Source organism: Lissotriton helveticus, chromosome 2_1 (genome assembly GCF_964261635.1).
Source record: "Lissotriton helveticus chromosome 2_1, aLisHel1.1, whole genome shotgun sequence".
NCBI lineage: Eukaryota > Metazoa > Chordata > Amphibia > Caudata > Salamandridae > Lissotriton > Lissotriton helveticus.
The window spans coordinates 1,168,269,428-1,168,290,074 of NC_136059.1; the positions used below are offsets into that span (position 1 = coordinate 1,168,269,428).

At 42.4% G+C, this 20,647-nt stretch overlaps 1 protein-coding gene across 3 annotated transcripts in view; it reads right to left on the reverse strand.

The window, feature by feature from the left end:
- Positions 1 to 20,647, reverse strand: part of LOC144818519 (A disintegrin and metalloproteinase with thrombospondin motifs 3-like) — a 641,954-nt gene that overhangs the window by 432,756 nt on the left and 188,551 nt on the right. The gene's annotated exons all lie outside the window — the stretch shown is intronic.

Here is a 20,647-nt window from a genome sequence, read left to right on the forward strand (position 1 = left end):
AGTGAGATAGGCGGGTGAATTCCGGTGCACAGCCTTGTGTGTCATGCAAGCGATTTTCAGTTGTATTCTGGCTTCAAAAGGTAGCCATTTCAGTGATTTAAAGTCCGGGGAGATGTGCGAGTGTTTTTTTGAGCCAGTGACGAGTCTCGCTGCGGCGTTAAGGGATGCTCTTAGGGGTGCCGTTGTAGTTAGGGGGAGCCCGCAGAGGGCGGTGCTACCGTAATCTATGTGCGGGATGACTATAGATTGTACTGCAGTTTGGAAGTCTTTGGCAGGAAGGAAGGGTTTAAGTTTCCTCAGGGTATTGATTTGAAAGTTCGCTCCTTTGGTTGCCTTGCTGATGTGCTGCATATGTTTTTTAGATTGAATAAATTGGGCTTGCTGCGATTGTTGTAACTATTCCTAATTAGAAAAATAGTCCTATGACACCTGACATAAAATTTCTCAATGAATCAATCAGGCGTATAGCCTTAATCATAGACTTTTCTATAACCAGTTTAAGGCTGCTACACAAGCTTCCCCACAAGGCTACCATGAGACAAACAGTTTTAAAATTAAATATATATACAGATTTACACTTGGCCAAGAATTACACAGTCCCTCCCAAGAGGACCTAACAAGGATTCTCACAGTGCAAATTTCTACCCTCTGGATTATCTGAGGAGTAACTAAAACCCTTACATACTACAGTAATCTGTGAGATTCCATGTAACAAAATATATGTCCACAGGCTTGATCACATTGTAATAACATCCCACCTTTAAAAGACTGTTGCCTTTAAAATATGCTTTTTACAATAAGTAAGTCAAGCCTACAGTCTGTTTCATAACCTTTCATAGTTAAAATATCAGATTTATAGCATCATTAACTTGTCACTATAACCAGCTCAATCCTGCTGTATTGATCATAAGCATTTCCACATAACAAAAACTGAAATACGAGCACTATTTTTCAGGGGAACCACACCTCTAGCAATTCAAATGCTGTACTCAAAATAGGCAACATGTGGGTAGAACCAACGACCCTCTACCAGTAGTGTTTCTTTAAGCTTGTTTTCTGTTGATTGCATTAGATCTGACTAAAGCTGCACTGTCACTGCAGACCTAAAAATGACTTCTGAGGCTAACTGTCATGATGTATAACATCATATTATAACATGAATAGCTTTTTGAAGGGTAATGGGGACATGGCCAATTATACCAAATATCAGCACACTGTCCCAAAGTTGCAATTTGTACTGAAACTTAAGGAAAACAGCTATTAAGTAATGCAATAAAATTATGGAAGATAGGAGGAAACGAGTAGAACAGTATCATTGACAAGTTAACTCAGAGTTAATTGTGCGAAAACACCAATTACAAATAATACTTTTTCCAGGTATCAGGTGTCATTTTGCACCAGATAATGACCACACTGGTAAGTAATGTGGAATAAAGTGAGGGCTGCATGGACAGTCACTAGTATCAACCAAGGGGTACGTAGGGTCTTCCCAGCCAGGGTACCCGCCAATAACTATGTCACACACTGACCGTAGTAATAAATATATTTATTCATTTGCATGTAACTGCAAAATCAACATTCTAATGCAACCTTCACTGTGAGGATGGAGCGCCAACCTTATCGCTGTATCTGACCAAGGATACTGGCCGTTACAAAGGCCACCTGCACTGTGGGATACTGAATGACATATCACTACTTAGAATCACGTTACAGTTGATGTCAAGGACTTGGGCCATTAATACGGTTTCCATGATGGTGGGAAGTTGAGCAACTCTGCAAAATTTGCAAGCATACTTTAACTAACAATTGAGATCGCAAGATATATCCTATTTTCATATGGTCCAAGAGTACGTTTTGGTTCCAATATAGAGGCAGATCGTGCCTGGAAGTTATTAGCTAAGCCTTGATGAAGTTCCAGCAGTGGAACGAAATGCGTTGGCTGATGTCCAATTTTATAAAGATATATTTCTGGGGATAAACTTGGAGTTAACTGACTTGTTCTGGTGCACATTCCCTTCTACACAAAGTTTACCTATCTGGTTTCCAGCGCAGCGGAAGTGCGGCGAGCTCTAGAAGTAGCTGCACAGACTCTCTAAATATTTATATCTACTTCGGAATTGAAATGCTGAACAGTGGTCGGCCGCATTTTTGTATTTTCACAGCGATACACTCTATTCATTACGTTATAGCTCTATGGAGCTCAGAAGGAGTCAAAAGTGTTCCATCATTGATAACTCGCAAGACACTACATCTCCCCCCTATATAAAGGAAAACTTGCCAATTTTACAAAAAGATACACACATATATACATTGAAATATCTTCAATTAATCTCTTTGATGCTGTAATGGTTCAAACTGAACGTGTCATGTGAAGTCGAGACCTGCCAACATTATGATCCAAGATCTGCTGGGATGATGAAAATGCAGCAACAGTCACTGGTGTTTCAGAATCAGTTTGCCCTTCACCGAACAGGTGAACTATGTATCAAATGCCAAAAGTGAAAAGAGTGTCTGGTAATAAACTTCCCAGGGCGCTGTGCAGTCACCATGTGTCCTTTTGTCGACACTATGTGGAAAGGTTCTGCATCAAAGAGAGGATCAGATTTTCTTTTCCGCATCTTCTGTGCAAGCACTCTGTCTCCACTCCGCATGTGGTATTCAGTCAGCTTATATTTTCATCTTTTGTGTCTGAACCAAGTCCCTCATGCGAGGGTCATTGTCATCTCTTTCTCTCTGATTGGACCGCTAAGGTATCTTGGTTGTCATTGCTCTCCCAAACATCACTATTGCAGGGCTTTCAATGGTGGTTAAATGTGGTGTTGAACAGTAAGCTCATAAATCTCTCAACCAGTCTTCTTTTGATGCTTTATACTAACCCTGGGCAAAGCATTATGCTACGCTCGCGTAGTTTGCGCTACTTCGCACTACGCAAACTGAACGTAGCACAGTGCAAACACACGTAGCGTAGTGCAGCTGTCATTTTTTGCTTGCTCGTGGTCCTCAACGTCAAGTTGACGACCGCGAGCAAGCAAAATGACATCCCGGCGAGACTTTTTCCTCGTTCGCGATCAGCAACATTAAGTTACCAATCGCAAGCGTGGAAAATAAACCTCCCAGCAAGATTCTCAACGCGGGGAGGTCAGGTTTCTCATTGCAAGTGGTCAGTATGCTTGCGACCGCTCGCGATGAGAAACTACCAGTCCGCATTGAGAAAGCTGCCGCTCGAGTAAAAATCTACTTGAGCGGCAGAAAACTCCAACTCGCACTTTTTTTTCAATGATTGCACAGTGCCGGAGGCTTGTCAAAATGGCATCTTGCACAGTGCGAACAGGGTACTAAGCAGTTTGCGTAGTGCTATGTGTAGTGTGAAGTGCACTTTGCGTAGCGCTACTTTGCAAACTACGCCCAGCCCTACTTTATACTCAGATGCTCTTAGAAGTCTTTGAATTCCTGACTATTAAAAGGCAGGCCATTGTCAGATTTTAGTATGACTGGAACACCCCACGTGCAAAGATGCCATACAGTCTCTCTATGGCTCGTTCTTGAGTGGTGGATGAGAGATCCTCAGTTAATGGAACTCATAAGTATTCATCCATAATTACCGTCAGATGATGTCCATTGTTGAGTGGACCAAAAAAGTTAATGGCTATTCTCTCCCATGCATATTTAGGGAGTTCTGACATGTTTAGGGCGTGTTGATCAAATTTTGTAGATAGGCCTTTAATTCTTTCTCAATTCACTCATTGAGATATGGAAACCAGACTTGGTCTTGGAGAGCTAACTTTGTGGCAATGATTCCCCTATGTCCTTCATGGGCTTCAATCTTTTTCTGCCATAAAATCTCTGGAATCAAGCTTCTCAACCCTTGCAAAATAACTCACTCTTGAGTTATAGACAGTTCATCTTTGACATTTGTGTATTTTTGATATTCACCCTCTATGGTGAGAGGTCGAGTGTACTTTTTCCACGACTGATGTGTAATTATAGCTTTCAACTTTAGCATGTCACTATCGTTGCTCGTGGCAGCAAGAATCTGCCCCATCGAAATGGCAGCTGGTGTTTGATTTTAAGATGAAGTTGATGTAAGCTTCAGCTGAATTGGTGTGCCATGACCTTGAATGGCCACTCTGGAAAATTAGACAGCAGGGTTCTGATCCTTTCCTGGATGATGCACAATGTTATAATCATACTCTTGTAGTCGTAGTCCCTAGCTTTCAATACGAGGAGACATCTTGTCCTTTGGATTATTACCAAATATTGTTAGTAAAGCTTGATGATCCGTCACCAGTGTAAAAGGCTTTCCGTGCAGGAATACACGGAAGCGTTTAGCCCATACCATAGCTAAGCATGTTCTGATTGAAACAAACTCCTACTTGCATATGCCACAATATGCCTTTGAGCATTCCGTTGTCCACTTGGCTGTGTAAGGATAGCACCTAACTAAACTGGGCTAGCGTCAACAACACCTCTGTATGAAGTTTCAGATTGAAATACGCCATTTCAGTAGCATTCTCAATGGCTTGTATGATTTTCTTTAAACTGTTCACATTCATGTGACCACTAAAAGGAAGCAGTCTTTATCGTCAACTCTCTCACTGGAGCATTTATAGTGGCGAAGTCTCATATATATCTATAATAGTAGCTGGCTATTCCAAGAAATGAATGCATCATGTAAACATCTTGTGGGGGTTCAGCATTTGACAGCGCATGTACTTTAGCAGGATCTGGTGTCATACTCCCACCAGAAAGTATGTGACCAAAGAATTGTAGCTTTGTCTTATGTAAGTCACAGTCAAACCTGTTTCGACAAGTAAACAACATATTTGTGCACAAGCTTTATCATGTTCTATTAGGTAGCTCCAAAAACCAATGTGTCATTGCTTTAATTGAACACATTAATGTCAGGCTGTATGATATGTATAATGATGTCTTGAAACAGTTCTACCATTAATGACACCAAAACTTAGGGGCATATTACTAAGGGCCTTATTGCCGCTTTAGCGGCACTTTTTGCCGCTAAAGTGGTGATTTTTTTATCGCCCTATCAGCAAGCTGTCGCTAACAGCAGTTAGCGACAGCTTTCTGACTAAAGCGACCGGTTTGGGTGCCGCTTTGCATGGCAGCAATATTTATCGCTAATGACATGCAAAGTAGGCGTTCCCGACCAACAGACCTGAGAAATAGCCGCTAACAGACCTATCGCCTATTAGCAAGGAGGCCCTGGCCCCTGTTAGCGACGTAAAAAGTCACGCTAAATGGGGTCATCGCCGGTTTTCTAACACCTGCTATTTTCATGACTTAGCAATACCTAACATGGGGGGGGGGTGGATTACCGGCAGTGAGGGAACACTGTTTATTGGTCAACTCATTATCACTTGCTCCCTACCTTGGTTTTGTAACAATCCCTTTTCATAGGTATCTTTTAACCAAATTCAGATTTAATTTGCTACATTTTTATTTAGGTTCTTTTAAAAATTGGCAGAAACCAGAATTAGCTCTCCCCTGTAGCTGCGACCAGTTCTCAGTGCAGGACACGATGCATTTTGTTATGTTTTGCGGGTTGTTTTCAGAACCACGAAAAAATATTTGTTGCCCATACTTAAAAAGGCCGGCTTTACCCAAGTAAGACCGGCTTTGCTTTATCTTCAACTATTACCCGACCCCCATGTTACCTTTTGCATCACTAGTTTTCTGGTAGCCGCATCAAGGGTGAAAGCTGCCTGCCATGATTAGTTTTACGGAAAATTGCTTTTTATCCTTTTTATACTTATGTGTAAAATGATACATCTTAACTGTTTGTTAAATTGTTTCCTATGTAATGTTTTTATGTAACTAGGATAATTTTATAAGAAATGTATTTTATCCTCTCTGCTTTGTATGGCTTTTGAGTAAGCCGAATAAAGTTATTCTGACTGGGTGCCGCTTTGCATGGCAGCAATATTTATCGCTAATGACATGCAAAGTAGGCGTTCCCGACCAACAGACCTGAGAAATAGCCGCTAACAGACCTATCGCCTATTAGCAAGGAGGCCCTGGCCCCTGTTAGCGACGTAAAAAGTCACGCTAAATGGGGTCATCGCCGGTTTTCTAACACCTGCTATTTTCATGACTTAGCAATACCTAACATGGGGGGAGGGGGGTGGATTATGCTGGTACGACCACAGGGTCGTATCAGCAAGGTTTTCCCCCTTCCCCATTCAACATTGCTGGTTTTGTCGCGATGTTGGCCCTTCCCTCCCGCTATCGCTGGAATATATATCACCATAGCGCTAATTGTTGCTAATAGAGCGCTAGAGTGGTGATATATTCCAGCGATAGCTGGCGATGGAAATATTCGTGCTAGGCGTGCTCTGCGATATTTTTCGCAGTTTCTTGCTAATATGGCCCTTAGTCTTTTGTATTGAAACAGACCAACATGTTTAGAAAAGGCTGTAGTGGACCCGCAATCTTCTTCGAGTTCCAACTGATTGTAACATTTAGTTAAATCAAGGCGAGAGAAGAACATTGCACCATTTAGAAGCATTATCATGTCGGCAATGTGAGGACCTGGATGTTGTTCTCGTTTAATTGCCTTGTTTGCCCAATGATTATCAACGCATAAGTGTACCGCTCCTTCACTGTCGTCTTTGGGAACTACCACAATGGGAGAAACCCATGGCGTTAGACCAGTAGAATGTTCAATGATATCATACTTAAGTAATGATTCAAAGTCTTTTTCATAAGCTTCTTGTAAATGAAAAGCAATTTGCCTATGTCTCAGTGCAACAGGATGACGTCCTCATTAATATGCAACTTTACTTTCATAGTCTTAAGATTTTGCAAACATGAAACAACAAAGAGAACTGGCTTACTATTTCATGGTGAGCATTCCTGTTATAGTTCACCTGAATCAGTCCCATGTCAGCAGCTGTGCTGAAACTAATTAGACAGGCACTAGATGAGGTTCTTGTAGCACATGGATGAATGCTTGCATCTTAGTTTCATGGGTGTTGATGCAGCCCATGTACTCACTTTGGTTTTTGACATGAAAAGTTGTTGTAAGGGATGAAATTCATTATATTTCTACTCAGGCATAATGTTTATCGATGAACTACTGTCAATGATAAAAGGTATCGAACAACCAATTAATTTCAGTGTCATTTTCGGACAATGTTTGAATGACTTTGGCACTTTGGCATGTGGCCTGTTCTCTGACTGACATTTTTCTACACATCCGGCCAGACCGACATGCACATTCTTTTCCGAAGTAAACGTCGACATGGCACAACCATCCTTTTCACTTCTACTCGATACTGATATGGATGAACTGTTAAACGATGATTTAGATGACAATTGACTACTTTCAGTGTTGATTTGACATACCTGACGTGTCCCCTGGGCCTTGTGGGTACGAGTCGTGGTTGCTTCTGGAATGTTCCAGCAGCCATATTTTCTTCACGTCATGACACACTTGGTTTTCCCTTTGCTTTTCACACTATCTTGAAATGGTTCTCCATCCCAAAGCCCTTACATGTCTGTCCAATGGCGGGACATTCTTCTTCGTGTAGGAACAAAAAACTACTTCTAAAACATAACTTCTTTTTACGTGCAGACATCAAATTGTCTCCTTCAGTTTTTATTTTGACTTGCTTTCAACACTCATGACTGATTGATTCTGGGCACCTCCGGCCTCCATGTCAGCAGCTTGGTGATCGGCATGCTCTTCAGATCTAACAGCCATCAACACTCATTCCAGACTCAAAGTTTCTCAAATCATTCGCTGCCTGAATGATTTGGTAAAGCAATCATCAATGACCCTGAGCGTATGGCCTCGTCATCATTAAATTAATTGAACTTGCAGTATTTGATGAGTGCGCCAATTCTCTCTATAAATTCATCAATGGTTTCGCCAACTTTCTGTCATTCTTGACTAAAGATATATCTTTCATAGTCAAAATTTGGCATTGGATTGAACTTGAGATTCAAGGTTTCTTTAATCTGACGGTATGTGATTTCTTTGTCAGTTCACTGCATTGTCTTTGGGGCTACCTTTACACCATCACCAGCAAGATTTTTGAGGTGTTTGATAATCTTTTTGTTAATCGTCTCTTCAAGTGCATCAATTAAATCTTCAAATGTCTCTATCCAAGTAGTCCATTGGTTACCAATAGTTTGCTTTTTGTCAGTATCGAATGATGATGGTGGTTTCAAGAAAGCAGCAGCGTTGTATACTAGTGTGGAACTTAATGAGGTGGGGTGTGGTGGTCTTTCATCCACTGCCTCCAGCCCATTCTCTCCGAATCCCTGCAACACACTGTCCTTTGGATCATCCTTGGCAACAACTGGGAACATGATTCCTTTCTTGGTCTCCATCGGAACAACAACCTGCCACTATTCTGGACTCCTCACTGACTTTCACTCTTCAAAGACCTATGGAGTTGTTCTGAGCCCCGCTCAGCGACTTTGGCGGCTCGCCTCTACAGGTATGAACTACTCCCTAGCATAACCCTGGGCACTTCTCCTTGGGCAACTGTGCCCAGTGCTGCGGTATGAAGACTTTTCTTTCATTACTCCTGGTAAGCAGACATTTTCTTGCATCTTATCGCTTTGCTTCTTTAACTCCGTCCATGCATGAACCCACGCGCAAACCACCCACCCGCAAGTCATGCCAGACGCGACTGGAGCTGGCCAGGATAGAGGACGAATGTTGGGGGATTCCAGCATATTCCAATCTTAGGGAAAACATTAGGATTAGCTTGGGTGCCTTGCAGATAGTAGGCATAACTTTGTCTTATGAACTAAGCGTGTGCAGTGGCCACTCTATTTCGGACTCCAGAGCTAAACCAACTTTTAAGAGGGGGGATTACACAAGTAATATTGAGTATGTATTGCTAAATGTTAGGGTATGGCATGAGTTGGTCGACATGGAGGTCAGTGATCTGCAAGAAAGGGACCACTTCCCTCTTGCATTAAAACTGAAGGGGGTCACAAATAAAGGACTTGTCCCATCCTTAAATATTATCATCCACTACAACAGTGTTGAGTAATAACAGGCATAATGTGAAATGGGTGGATATTTCTGGTAGGGTGCATATCCAGAAAGAGATATATGAAATTGTTGGGGTTGTACTGACAGTATTTAAAGATCTGGAATGCACACCCTCTAAGATTATGGGCGTTCCTAAAGATCTGTTTTGTAGATTGAACCCATTTTTTGTGAAAGAGGTCAGAGCCAATTATAAAACTCCTAAAACCCATAAAATGTTTAACCACCACTGCAGAGTGGCAACGACTAACTTGGTGAAAGCTTTAAAAAGTAATATAAGGTAGGACATCATTAGCTCCAGAAGAAATTACACCAAGGCAATCAAGACAAGCAAAACCAATTGGGAAGCTAAGCCATGGGAGGATTTGCTGAAAGTAGCGAGAGGGAAAGATATAAGACTGTTCTGGCACCTGGTGAACCACAAGGGAAACAGGGACCCTGCTTCCCCCGAATGTCAAATCCATGGGCGAGTGGGTTAAGCACTTCTCAGCCCTATACACTAAGCCAGAATTCGAGGATGGCAACCCTGAGACTTTCTCTTCCACAATGGGAATAGAAAGCGAGTCAGTGAAATTCGCATTAGAGGAAACCCTCCAAGCACTTTCTGCAAAGAAACCGGGAAAAGCTACTGTTCTCAATAGAATTCCTGCTAATATGTTCCATTCTGAACCTCTTATCTGGGGCCCCTATATTAATCTTCTGGCCAAAATAATAGCAGCTGGTGTCACTATACCCAACTCAAGGAAAGAGACTGAATTATACAGATTTTTAAAAAGGCAGCTAGACAAAATCCAGGTACCTACCGCCCTATAAGTCTCATTGATAATATCCAAATGATTTATAGCAAACAACTCCAGATAATGCTATGGGATTGGATACAGACAAATAATGTGTTGGCGCATTTCCAAGCAGGCTTCAAATCTAATACAAGTACAGTGGACGGGGTCTTACGCTTTTTGGCCACAAAGTGGAAAACAGTTGCCATCGAACGGTGGTCATTATTTGTTGCATTTGTAGACCTACAATAAACCTTGTTCCCGGCGACCAAGTCTGGGAGGTCCTTCAAAAAGCTGGAGTTCTCATTGGTATATGGCATCTGATATAGCAACTATATACAGGAAACTTTGCTAGGGTTAGATGGGACCCAGACGGAGAAAAACCTAGAGACGTCCCAATCAGACGAAGTGTCCGCCAGGGATGCGTCCTGGCAGCCACTTTATTTTTGTTATTTATGAATGGGTGTTTTGCCTATTTTTTGGATTGCCAGAATAACTTCCCCATAAACGCTGGATCCTAGGTCCCAGTCTGCTTTTTGCAGATAACACTCTTCTCCTCTCTAAAACTGCAGGGTTTAAATATCCTCCTAAGGAAGATAGTTTATTCTGCAATCACTACAGCAACAAAAGTTTCAGCGCTCCGTCTATTATATCCATGTATATGCTTTGTTGACCTTAAGTTGGCAGGGTATGCCCAGACGTAGGTCCCTTGCTCACTTTGCCACTGGATTCAAGCTAGCCTGGTTGATGAGGGGTGTTACTCCGAAACCGGTCCCCGGATGCTTGTTTCCGGTCCAAGGAAGACCTGTTTGGCAGTTCGGGCTGGACTGTTCCCATGAGAAACTGCGTCAAAACTGATTTGCATATTGCTGGGTCTGAACTGGGGTGGCGAAGTGAGCTAAAGAACGATGATGGATTCAACCCAGATAGAATAGGGTAGAGTGTCTGAAAAGTTTCAGCGCTCCATCCATCATCTCCTTGTGTTTACTACACATAAACAACAATAAAACTAAATGTATGGTATTCAGCCATCGGAAGAAAATGAGGCTATCGATCCATGTAGTTCATTTCTGACTTACAAACATCTCACCAAAAGAGAGCAGATTGTGTTGCCACCTACCAAAACAATATTTAAACCTGCGCATTTCTGAATATATTCTGAGACTACACTCCGACTGCAAGTTGGCCCCTCTGACTTCTCACCTTTTTCTGCCCCATGAATCCCCCAGTGTAGAGGCTGACCTAACCCTATTAGTGGAAGAGAAATGCACACTTTCTCCAGGAAATGCAATCAGTCAATTCCTTCAATTTTTACACTAAATCACTTACAGTCCGTGAGTTGGGTCTCTGCCTGCAGATGTGAACAGATGTTTGGCGAGCAGACTGCTGGCTACTGATCTCGCCTCTTCATTCCCTGCAGAAAGCTCCAGCACTGACCGTCTGGCCAATGCACTCATTCTTTCGCACCCTATCTGTACCCTTCAAGTACCTGCAACTGGAGAAGGTGGAGAAGTGTGGCTCACTGGTTAGAGGAGGCAGACCTGGAAGCAGACGTCAGCCAGGGACCAGGGTTCAATTCCCGGCTCGGCGGGGTCTTGAGTCCTAAAATGTCCATGGACTCGACAATTCTCGCTCCGGTGCCTACTCGATTCATGGGTTCACACTCTGCGACTCTGGGCAATAGCTTGCTTAATCTCCACAACGGCCCCTCGCGGTGGGATGCCTGGCTTTCACCTTGCAGATACCCTACCAGGGTTATCTCACAGGGGAATACCAGGACGGGTTCCCTAAGCAAGCGCTTAGAAACCGCTCGGTGATTTGCGCTATATAAATTCCTGTACATTTACATAACTGTGCACTGCTGCGTCTAGGCTCCCGAAACTGTCAAGCAAAGCACTAAACAAATATGCAAGGCATCAAAAAAGCTGTAACTGAATATGGCGACTGCAATTTCGAGGAAAGCAAGCGGCTCAGTCAATGAGATTCCTAATATTGGCCAGAAATTCACTTTTCCTTCCCTATTTACTTACTTTTACTGACACATTTGATATATCACCATTGGTGATACATTGCAGAGAGCTTGAATAAGTGATGCATTCATACATGTGTGCTGTCCGCAAATGCAGCACAGTGCGAAAGTTAGAACTGAGTTAGCAGGAATAACCAAACCTGTATTCAAATACTTTGACATGCTTAAGCAACACATCTGTGCGCGTGGGTTCAGACACCTATCCCATGCAAAAAACAGACATACGGGAGGGAAATTAGAATATAACATCAACCTGATGGAAAATCGCAGCAATAGATGACACTGTGAGAGCCCAGAAGTATTCCAAAGCGACTACAATAAAAACAGCCTCCACCCACTACTTCCAGCTAATTTTAAAACCACCTGCAGCCCAGCCAGGTTGTGATGACTTTAAGCGCATTTGCCTTGTGTGGAACTATCCTATGGGTTCCATGCACAGCTGTGATTTTTGCCTTTCTTTTTGGACATTGCATCCCATTCTTCGTGGCAAGTTACTTCTGCACTCTCTCATGATGAGCAAAAAAGAAAGGATGTTGCCCTTGTTGGCACCTGAGTGGTCAAAGCTTAAGGTAGGAAAGAAGGCCTTTGCAAGGCCAATAATACAACAAAATGGAGGACAAGGCCACAAATTGACCCACCTGAGCACCGGAACAAGCACAATAGTAGGAAAGCGTCCAATGGCACTGCTGGGGGCGGCATAGAAGGGTGCTAGAATGCTGTTGGCAGACCTTGCAGCGCGTTTTATCTTCTGTGATTTAACCAATCCAAATAATGAGCTTTTAAATCTAGGAATGGCTTTTGCTTTTCCATATTTTCTTGCCTGAGTGTTTAAGAGTTATTTACTAAGTTGTTGCAGCCTTATGGTGTTAAGAATGGTCGTATACAAATAATTTTTACAGGGAGCCATAAGTGGGGGATATAGAGAATGTAGCATCACTTCCTACAATGCACCAGGTGTCAAAGGGCTTATGATGTCACTTCCCCATCACATTTGATTATGGCAAAAAGATGGCATTGTTAGGCACAAGCCAGACGGGGGTCTTGATAGTAAAACAGGTTTTAGACTACACCCAACAATAAAATGATAAATGGGACTGACGTGTTAATCTCTTTAGGTGACTAAATTTAAGTTTTGATCCTAATCAGTGGTGGCCAGCACAGCTCATAGATTGCAGGGAAGCGGGTGTAGGTGGGCGTGGGGAGGGTAGGGGGTGCGCGGGTCACAATAAAAAAAAAACTTTTCGCCCGGTCCCGCGCATCTCTGCTCCTGCTCTCGTCTTCCTGGAACGGGAAGCACCTGGCAGACAGGCTTCCCTGACCAATCACAATGCTGCAATGCAGCATTGTGATTGGTCTAAACACTGTGACGGTGCTCAGCCAGGGGATGAACGGGTGGGCATGCTATCCATGTAGGCTGCAATGCAGCCTGCATGGAGAACAGGGAAAGTACGCATTGGCCGCCCAAACAGTCATTGCACATTTAGGAGGGTTGGACCTTCCTCGCCTTCTCTTAAGCCCTGCCCGCCCCCTCAAACAGGCTGCCACAGCAGGAAGAAAAATTAAAATGATAGGAACATTACATTAATGACATTTTATTTGTGCTTTCTTTTCCTTCCTGAAAGCAGTGGGGCGACGCTCCACTGCCTTAGCGGAGGAGCCGCCACTGATCCTAATTCCAATTATAACAGGATTATCAGGCAGGAAAGTCAGCTTACTTTAAAGTAATACAACACCACTTGCAAACCATGTCACTCGCACATCTAAGAAGAACTTAGGTGCACAAATGGATTTTGAAATTTGCCTTTCACCACTAGACCACCTGTGCATTTTTTTCAAATATATTTCAAACATTCTAAAGGAATTAAATATTCAAAAGCCTCAATATAAAGGTTTTTTTCATTTCATGTAAAAAAAATCTAGTAACATTATTTTCTGAAATGTAATACTTCCACAAGACAAGTGCAATGAAATTAGTGGATGCAAATGTCTAAAGTAGTGCCCTAACCATGGAGTACCAGTGTACTCATCTTCTCTCATTCCAACTATATTAGAATTATTAAGAGGTAATGCCAACATGCTTTAAAACCATTACCATAACTTGCAATTTTACCTAAGGGCGATTTTTACACCACATTCCAATTTTTTTTAGGTCCGATGGGGAATCACATGTGTATGCAGTTTTATTACACCAGATTTCTGCACATTTTACCTGTTACCAACCACCCTTCCCTGAGCAATTCAAGGATTCTTGACCTCTTATTCAATTAACAGGGACACATCAGGCTACAAAAGACCTTTCCTGCAACCGCTCAGATGACCTGCCATGGACCCTGCTGTTGGCTTTTGCTGGAGTGAGTCCTGACCCCCAAGTGCTGTTCCTGAGGCACTGGAACCATTGCCTGTGTTTGGCTGGACTTCTTCTAGCATTCCTAAAAACCTGGGACTTAGAAACTTTTTGGGGCCAAAGACCTCTGAAGGACCAGGACACACCTGCCAAGTCAATCTGACCAAGGTGTGTTGCCGCTAGGCAAAATAATCAGGTTTCTCCTGCTCAGTGCATTTTCATGATAGCAAACCCTCTGCAGCAGGACACTGCGGAGAAGGTATCTGGCTCTTGGTTCAGCTCTGAGACCTACACCCTTTAATATCTCTAATATTTAATTGGCCCCATTAGCCTTTCTGATCCAGGACTTTGGCTTTACCTTCTTTGCTTATGCAGATGACTCGAATTATTTTAAGATTGAGAAGTGATATCAAACTGCAGAAAGCTAACTTTAAATTATGTCTGAAGCTAATTTCGTCCTGGATGAGTGCAATCTCACAGAGGCTGAACACTTCTGAAACAGAGATTCTAGTATTTGGGGACACATTTCTGAAATTACCTTGACCTATTTATTCAAGCTAAAAATGCTACAGAAAATACTGTCTTGTGTCCCTGTTGACCTAAGGAATAGTGTGATTCAAATGTCATCATGACCAGAATCGACTACTAGAATTCCATCTTACTGGGTCTTTCTCAGAATGAACTCACCCACTTACAAACTATATTAAACGTAGCAGCCCATCTTCAACGTGGCCCTTAAAAATGCTCTCATACCTCCCACCACCTACCCAAGCTCCACTGGCTGAGGACACAAAAAGGCTATTTACATCTGCCACCATGCCGTGCAGGGTCAGCAACCAGAATATATTAAAGAACTGTTCCCACACTACTCCCCCGCTCGCGCTTGCTCTGCCTCCTCAAATCCCTCTTCTGAAGCTGCGTTGGTAAAGATTGGAGGCAGATCCGTCAGCTTCACCACAACCAAGGCCTGGAATCAAATTCCTCCATCTTTAAGATCGACTACCATTCACTTAAACTTCGGGAAACTACTAAAAAACTACCTATTTTACTCAATAACTAGTCACTGCCTTGTTACAAAGAGATCCCTTAGTGCCAGAACGACCTCTTGGGTAACTGTGGCGCTTTACAAATATTATCATTCAGTCATTCATTCAAGAAAATGCAAAATGTGTAGCCCCTCGCTATTAACAGCTGATGGCAGTTTTCAACATGTGCGGCATTTGCAGTTTCTAAGATGCAACTCTCCTGTGCTTTAGACTGCTTTTAATCTCTCTTTTCCAGATAAAATTTTGTATACCTCTGTTATCTAATGAATCAAGTTCCCACACACATTCACAGTTTGGATTTCATTGCAAAAAATAGAGTTTGGCTTCTTTTTCCAAATGTAGCAAGGTTGAAGTTCACTGGACAGTTTCTTTATATCAAGATATGACTGCTCAGAAGAAGTTTCAAAGCATGGGCTGATACACGGTTGCTAATGTATTAACATATTTTTGTGTAAGGAACAACATTGTGAAATATAAGGAATAACTGGACCAGACATGATGTAAAGCGAAGGACTTTTAATTGTATCACAAATGGAATGAGTGTAGTGGAGGAACCTTTGACTAGAGAACTTCCTCAACATAAATATATATTTGCATTTTCTATAGTTGCATCAAATGGTAGTTATCAATATATTACTACTTGTGTTCTTTCACATTGAATACTAATTCTACTCTGTTACTGCTTGCTGCAGAGGTGATTGTATCCTGCGTGGAAAACCTTAAATTGCTGCTCAGAGCCTTTCGAAACCATAGACATAGCATCTATAAGGTGAGGCATTCCAGGAATGTACATGCCAATCCACTTAACTCTCCTGCCCACAGAGAGACTTAAAGTTTCCAGACAATTTCAGAAAAGTATCCTAAAATCAAGCAGTCGGGAAATGCTGTGGTTAAATGACCACCCACAACAAAGTTAAAGGAAATTACTATGAAAATATTTCAATTGCTGTTCTTGTTCTGCACCAACAATCAAGATGTGCTTACTATGTAAACCACTTTGACTGGAGGCAGCTGTCTTGTCACAGTGGCTGAACAGTTGTGTTTGGGGTTGCACACAGCAGACGCTCATGGATTGGTTGGTGAATATGAAAAACACAAGTGTCCAGTAAGCACCTCAGTGAAGTTGTATGAAAAGTATTTATACTAATATTGACACTAACCAGGGTCAAAGACTGGAATTTTGTCTTAATAGAGATATAAAAGGATTGAGCATTATCACACAACCCATAAATGTTCTGCATATAATTATTTTGTTGATGGTGGCTTCGAGTGAGGCAGTAGACAGGAAGTTCACGTTATGTTTTTCTTTTTTGATACTTTCTTCAATTAATCTCAGACGCAATGGTTTACATTTTCCAATGATCATCTACATTTATCTTTCCTTTTCTTCCATCTTTTATTGCAATTCTGTGCTTTTAGCATTATTTGATTAGCCTGTAAATCCTTGAAATAGCTTATCATCAGGAGTTGAAAACATACCAACATTCTGTAATGTTGTTATTATTCTTCAGACATTTACACAGGCCATCATGTAGTATTAAACCAAACTTTTTCAAAGCCACTGCAAAATTCCACAGGGAGTGGTAAAAAGACTGTAGAAACCAGTAGCTTTCTATATTTCTGCCGTGCCACAGACTCCTGAGCTCTGCCATTGTAGTGATGCAGTTCTTGGTTACATGCGATGTGACAGTTTTGAAGTATTGGACAAGAATAGGCGCACACTGAAAGAACCAGGGCACAGAGGCCTTACCCTCATTTAAGAAGGTTGGTAATTTGTGTATTTCAGTCTTCACTGGTAATGTGGTGCTGGCTTCTGTACAGTAACCTGATTCTCAAAAGTTTACATTTTGGTAAAAGAGATTGATAGTTCATATTTCTTGTTTAACAACCAAAATCTGAATTGTACTACATTCCAAGAGACCATTGTCTTCATGGACCAATTGACCAACGAACATTAAAGTACAAGCAATTTGAGGGAATCATGGGACGGACTGGGAACCCACAGAAGCCGTGGCAATTTTGTTGGACCAGCTCCTGGGAGATAGGGGGGACGCAAGTGTGCACTGCTGCTTTTGTTACTGGGGGCTGATATTGCAGCACCCAGTGGCGGCTGTTACCGATAAGGAGTGGAGTGGCGGGGGGTTGGAGGTGGGTGGGGATCAGGAAGGAAATGAAATAAAAGAACACTTAACTCGGCAGGCCAGCTGCTGCCTCTCTCCTGTCCTCTTCTTCCTTTCTTCACCAGCAGCAGGAAGCACCTGGGCTCCCAGACTCCCCATACCCAATCACAATGCAGCGTTGTGATTGGTCTGAGCACCAAACCACGGCGCTCAGACGGGGACTGGGAGGCTTTGTATGTTCCTCACCAGACTGTGTACTGTAAAGCAAGCCTGGTGGGGAAGATACAAAATGTACAAGACTGTTTGGTGGGCCAGAGAGGGCCGGCCAAGAGGCATGCGCACTTAAGAAGTGCAGATCACTCCTCTCAATGCTCTGGCCAGTCTTGCCCACCTCAACAGCCACTGACTTCAATAGGAAAAGTGGGGCAACGCTCCTCCACCTTAGCGGAGGAGCGGCCACTAGCAACACGCTGCAAAACCGGCCCCCAGTAACAAAGCCAGCCCCCAGTGCTGAAAAAACATCCCCTGCCCTTCTAGCCTACCGGGGAAACACCCGATGCCCGCTACAGCCAGTCCAGACCTTGAGGCAGCCGCGGACTGTACAGGTAAGAGCGGCAGGGCCGGGTGGGGGAGATTTCGACAGATGATGACGAGGGAAAATTATATCAATCATTAATTTTTCCTCGTCATTGTGCGTCAAATTCCCCGCCACCCAGCCCCACCGCTCTTACCTGCAAGGACTGTGGCTGCCTTGAGGGAATCCCTGAGCCGTTTACAATTGCCCATCAAAGTTAGCTACTATTCTGCATTCTAAATCTGCTGTAATTAATCATGCTTTCGGGTGTGTTATATGGACTTTAATTCATAAAAATTCCAGAAGTAACATCACACACCCTTTGACCTAATGATAACACAGGTTGTGATATCATATGAACTTTGACTCTAAATCTTCCCAGAAAATAATGTCATATGATCTTAACCCTGATAATATCACCCTAAGTGAGAATGCTGTTGTTTCATAATGACTTCTTGATTAATAAAACAGAACAACGACTGTTGTAGCTAACACCTATTTTAGAGTGCTGGTGTGAAATGCCATGGGAACTTTACTCGTTTCTCTTTGTATTACATGAAATATTATGTGTTTGAAGGGAATGTAGTATGAGAAAACAGTATTATGAACTTGGATTATGTATACTACAAATAGTCATGATTTATTTCTTCCTGCAGTGTATACGTTCCATGAGAAATGTATTGATAAATCATAGGGAAAGAAAAAACAATGTAAAAACATAGTAGTCTTCCACGTGTATTAAGGGAAATTGAGATTTTATTTTCAATATGAGCTATTCTTTTAGCTTAGATCCAGGTCCATGCCAGGTTTTCAGGTTCATCTGGATTCTCTGCTGCCTAGTTCAGCACTAAAGCCATATAAGTTAATTGGATGCATGTGAAGCTAACAGTTTTAAGTAACCCTTTCCTTTCTCTATAGGAGGCCTGATGGGAACTTTGCAGCGCTGATGGGAACTCTGCACCTGACAGCGTTGTGGGCCCGCCATGCATGCTAGGCATACAACTTGTAAAGGATTTGTTTTACCTGGGGCTGCAGGTGTCACAGCTGTGTAAGGTGCCTAGGTGTAGGAGCCTGGTGGTTGATACATATACCAGCCATGTAAACAGCTTAACAAGCCTGGCACGAGTTGCAGTGCGACTCTGACACTCCAATGATAGTGTTGGACTGAGCACAGAGGTACTTTGTGCAGAAAGAGCTAGAGGCAACTTGTGCATGGCCCAGGCTGCTTGCCTCACCATTGCTGAATGACTCAGCCAATGGGAAGAGGTGATACACAGACACGCAGTCCGTGCTTGGAAAACAGTGCTGATCAGTTCTCTGACTGGCTAATTGCCTGAGATCGATCTGCAATCAGAATCCCTGTTCTTTGTCACCTCTGAGGGCTGCCCCTTTCATTATGCAAGTCAGCTTTCCCTCAATTAGGTAAACTGTGGTAGGGCAGTAATGCTTTGCGTGGTTTAGGTTTTCTGGTCTCCCTCGTCAGAGCGAGGTGGGGAGTAAATTGTTTGAGGGCTGCTTTGGCACTGATTTCACCACCTCTGAGGGCATCGGTTTCAAAAGCAGTACCAGGGGTCGCAGAGAGCATCTAGGAATCACAAGTTTGATCCCTGGCGACCCCAAAATGCCATCTATGGTGTGACATTTGCTTATTTTGTTTTATTGTAATGCAGTTCAATCAGTAAAATGTGAAATTCTTAGGCAACATATAGAGAATTCAAAAGAATGCTTTTATTTATGATATTGCCCATTTTTATCTCAGCCGGTAACCATATTTGGGTCTACCCTGCAGTGGTGCAAAATCATTTGCCATCCAAAGACAAGTGATATTTATATGGCTGCCAGATCAACAGTAAGACTCATCCTCTTCCCATGTTTGCCCTCTCAAACTATCAGGTTACATGAAAGACCAACAATAACAATAGAGTTAGGCATGGTGGACTGTCAGTGAGAGAATTTGTTTACATTGCTCAGTTAGTTGGGCCAGCCCTATAACTCCCACGTTTACCCTTGCGTAAATCCAACATGTAAAGAATTCTAACTTTTGAACTTCTACATTTTTCACATATTTCTCATGTCTTCACTACCGTGTACATTATTCAATTACATGTTCTTTATAATTAAATGTAGGGCCCCACATTTAGAATTGCCAGGAGCTATTGCCCACATGCATCAAGCTTTTTTGCATTCGCAAACGGTGCGAATCGCAAAATTCGGCCGTTTGCGAATGCAAAAACCTTTTTGGGGATGCATAATTTTTTTTCATTTTTCGCAATTTAAGAAATCGCAATTTTTGGCGATTTCTTAAATTGCTATAGCATTTAAGAAATCGCAAATTTTGCGATTTCTTAAATGCTATGCATGATTTTTTTAGGGGAAAATTACCATGAAGTAAACCTTCATGGTAATTTGCGAAAAGTTTTACAAATGCACAGAAGTGCATTTTTTAAACTTATATTTTACATACACACATGCCCTTGGGACATGTGTGTGAGTAAAATGTACTTACGTGACATTTCAGGGGTGCAGGGGGGGGTCCTTTGGACCCCCCCCTGTACCCTTGAAATTGCATTCTCATTTTGCGATTCCTTAATTGCGAATTCGCAAAATGAGAATGCCTTCCCATTGATTCCTATGGGCCTCTAGGCCCATAGGAATAAATGTAATGCGATTCCTTAATTGCGATTCGCAATTAAGGAATCGCAAATAAAGAAAATTAAAGAATCGCAAAAACGT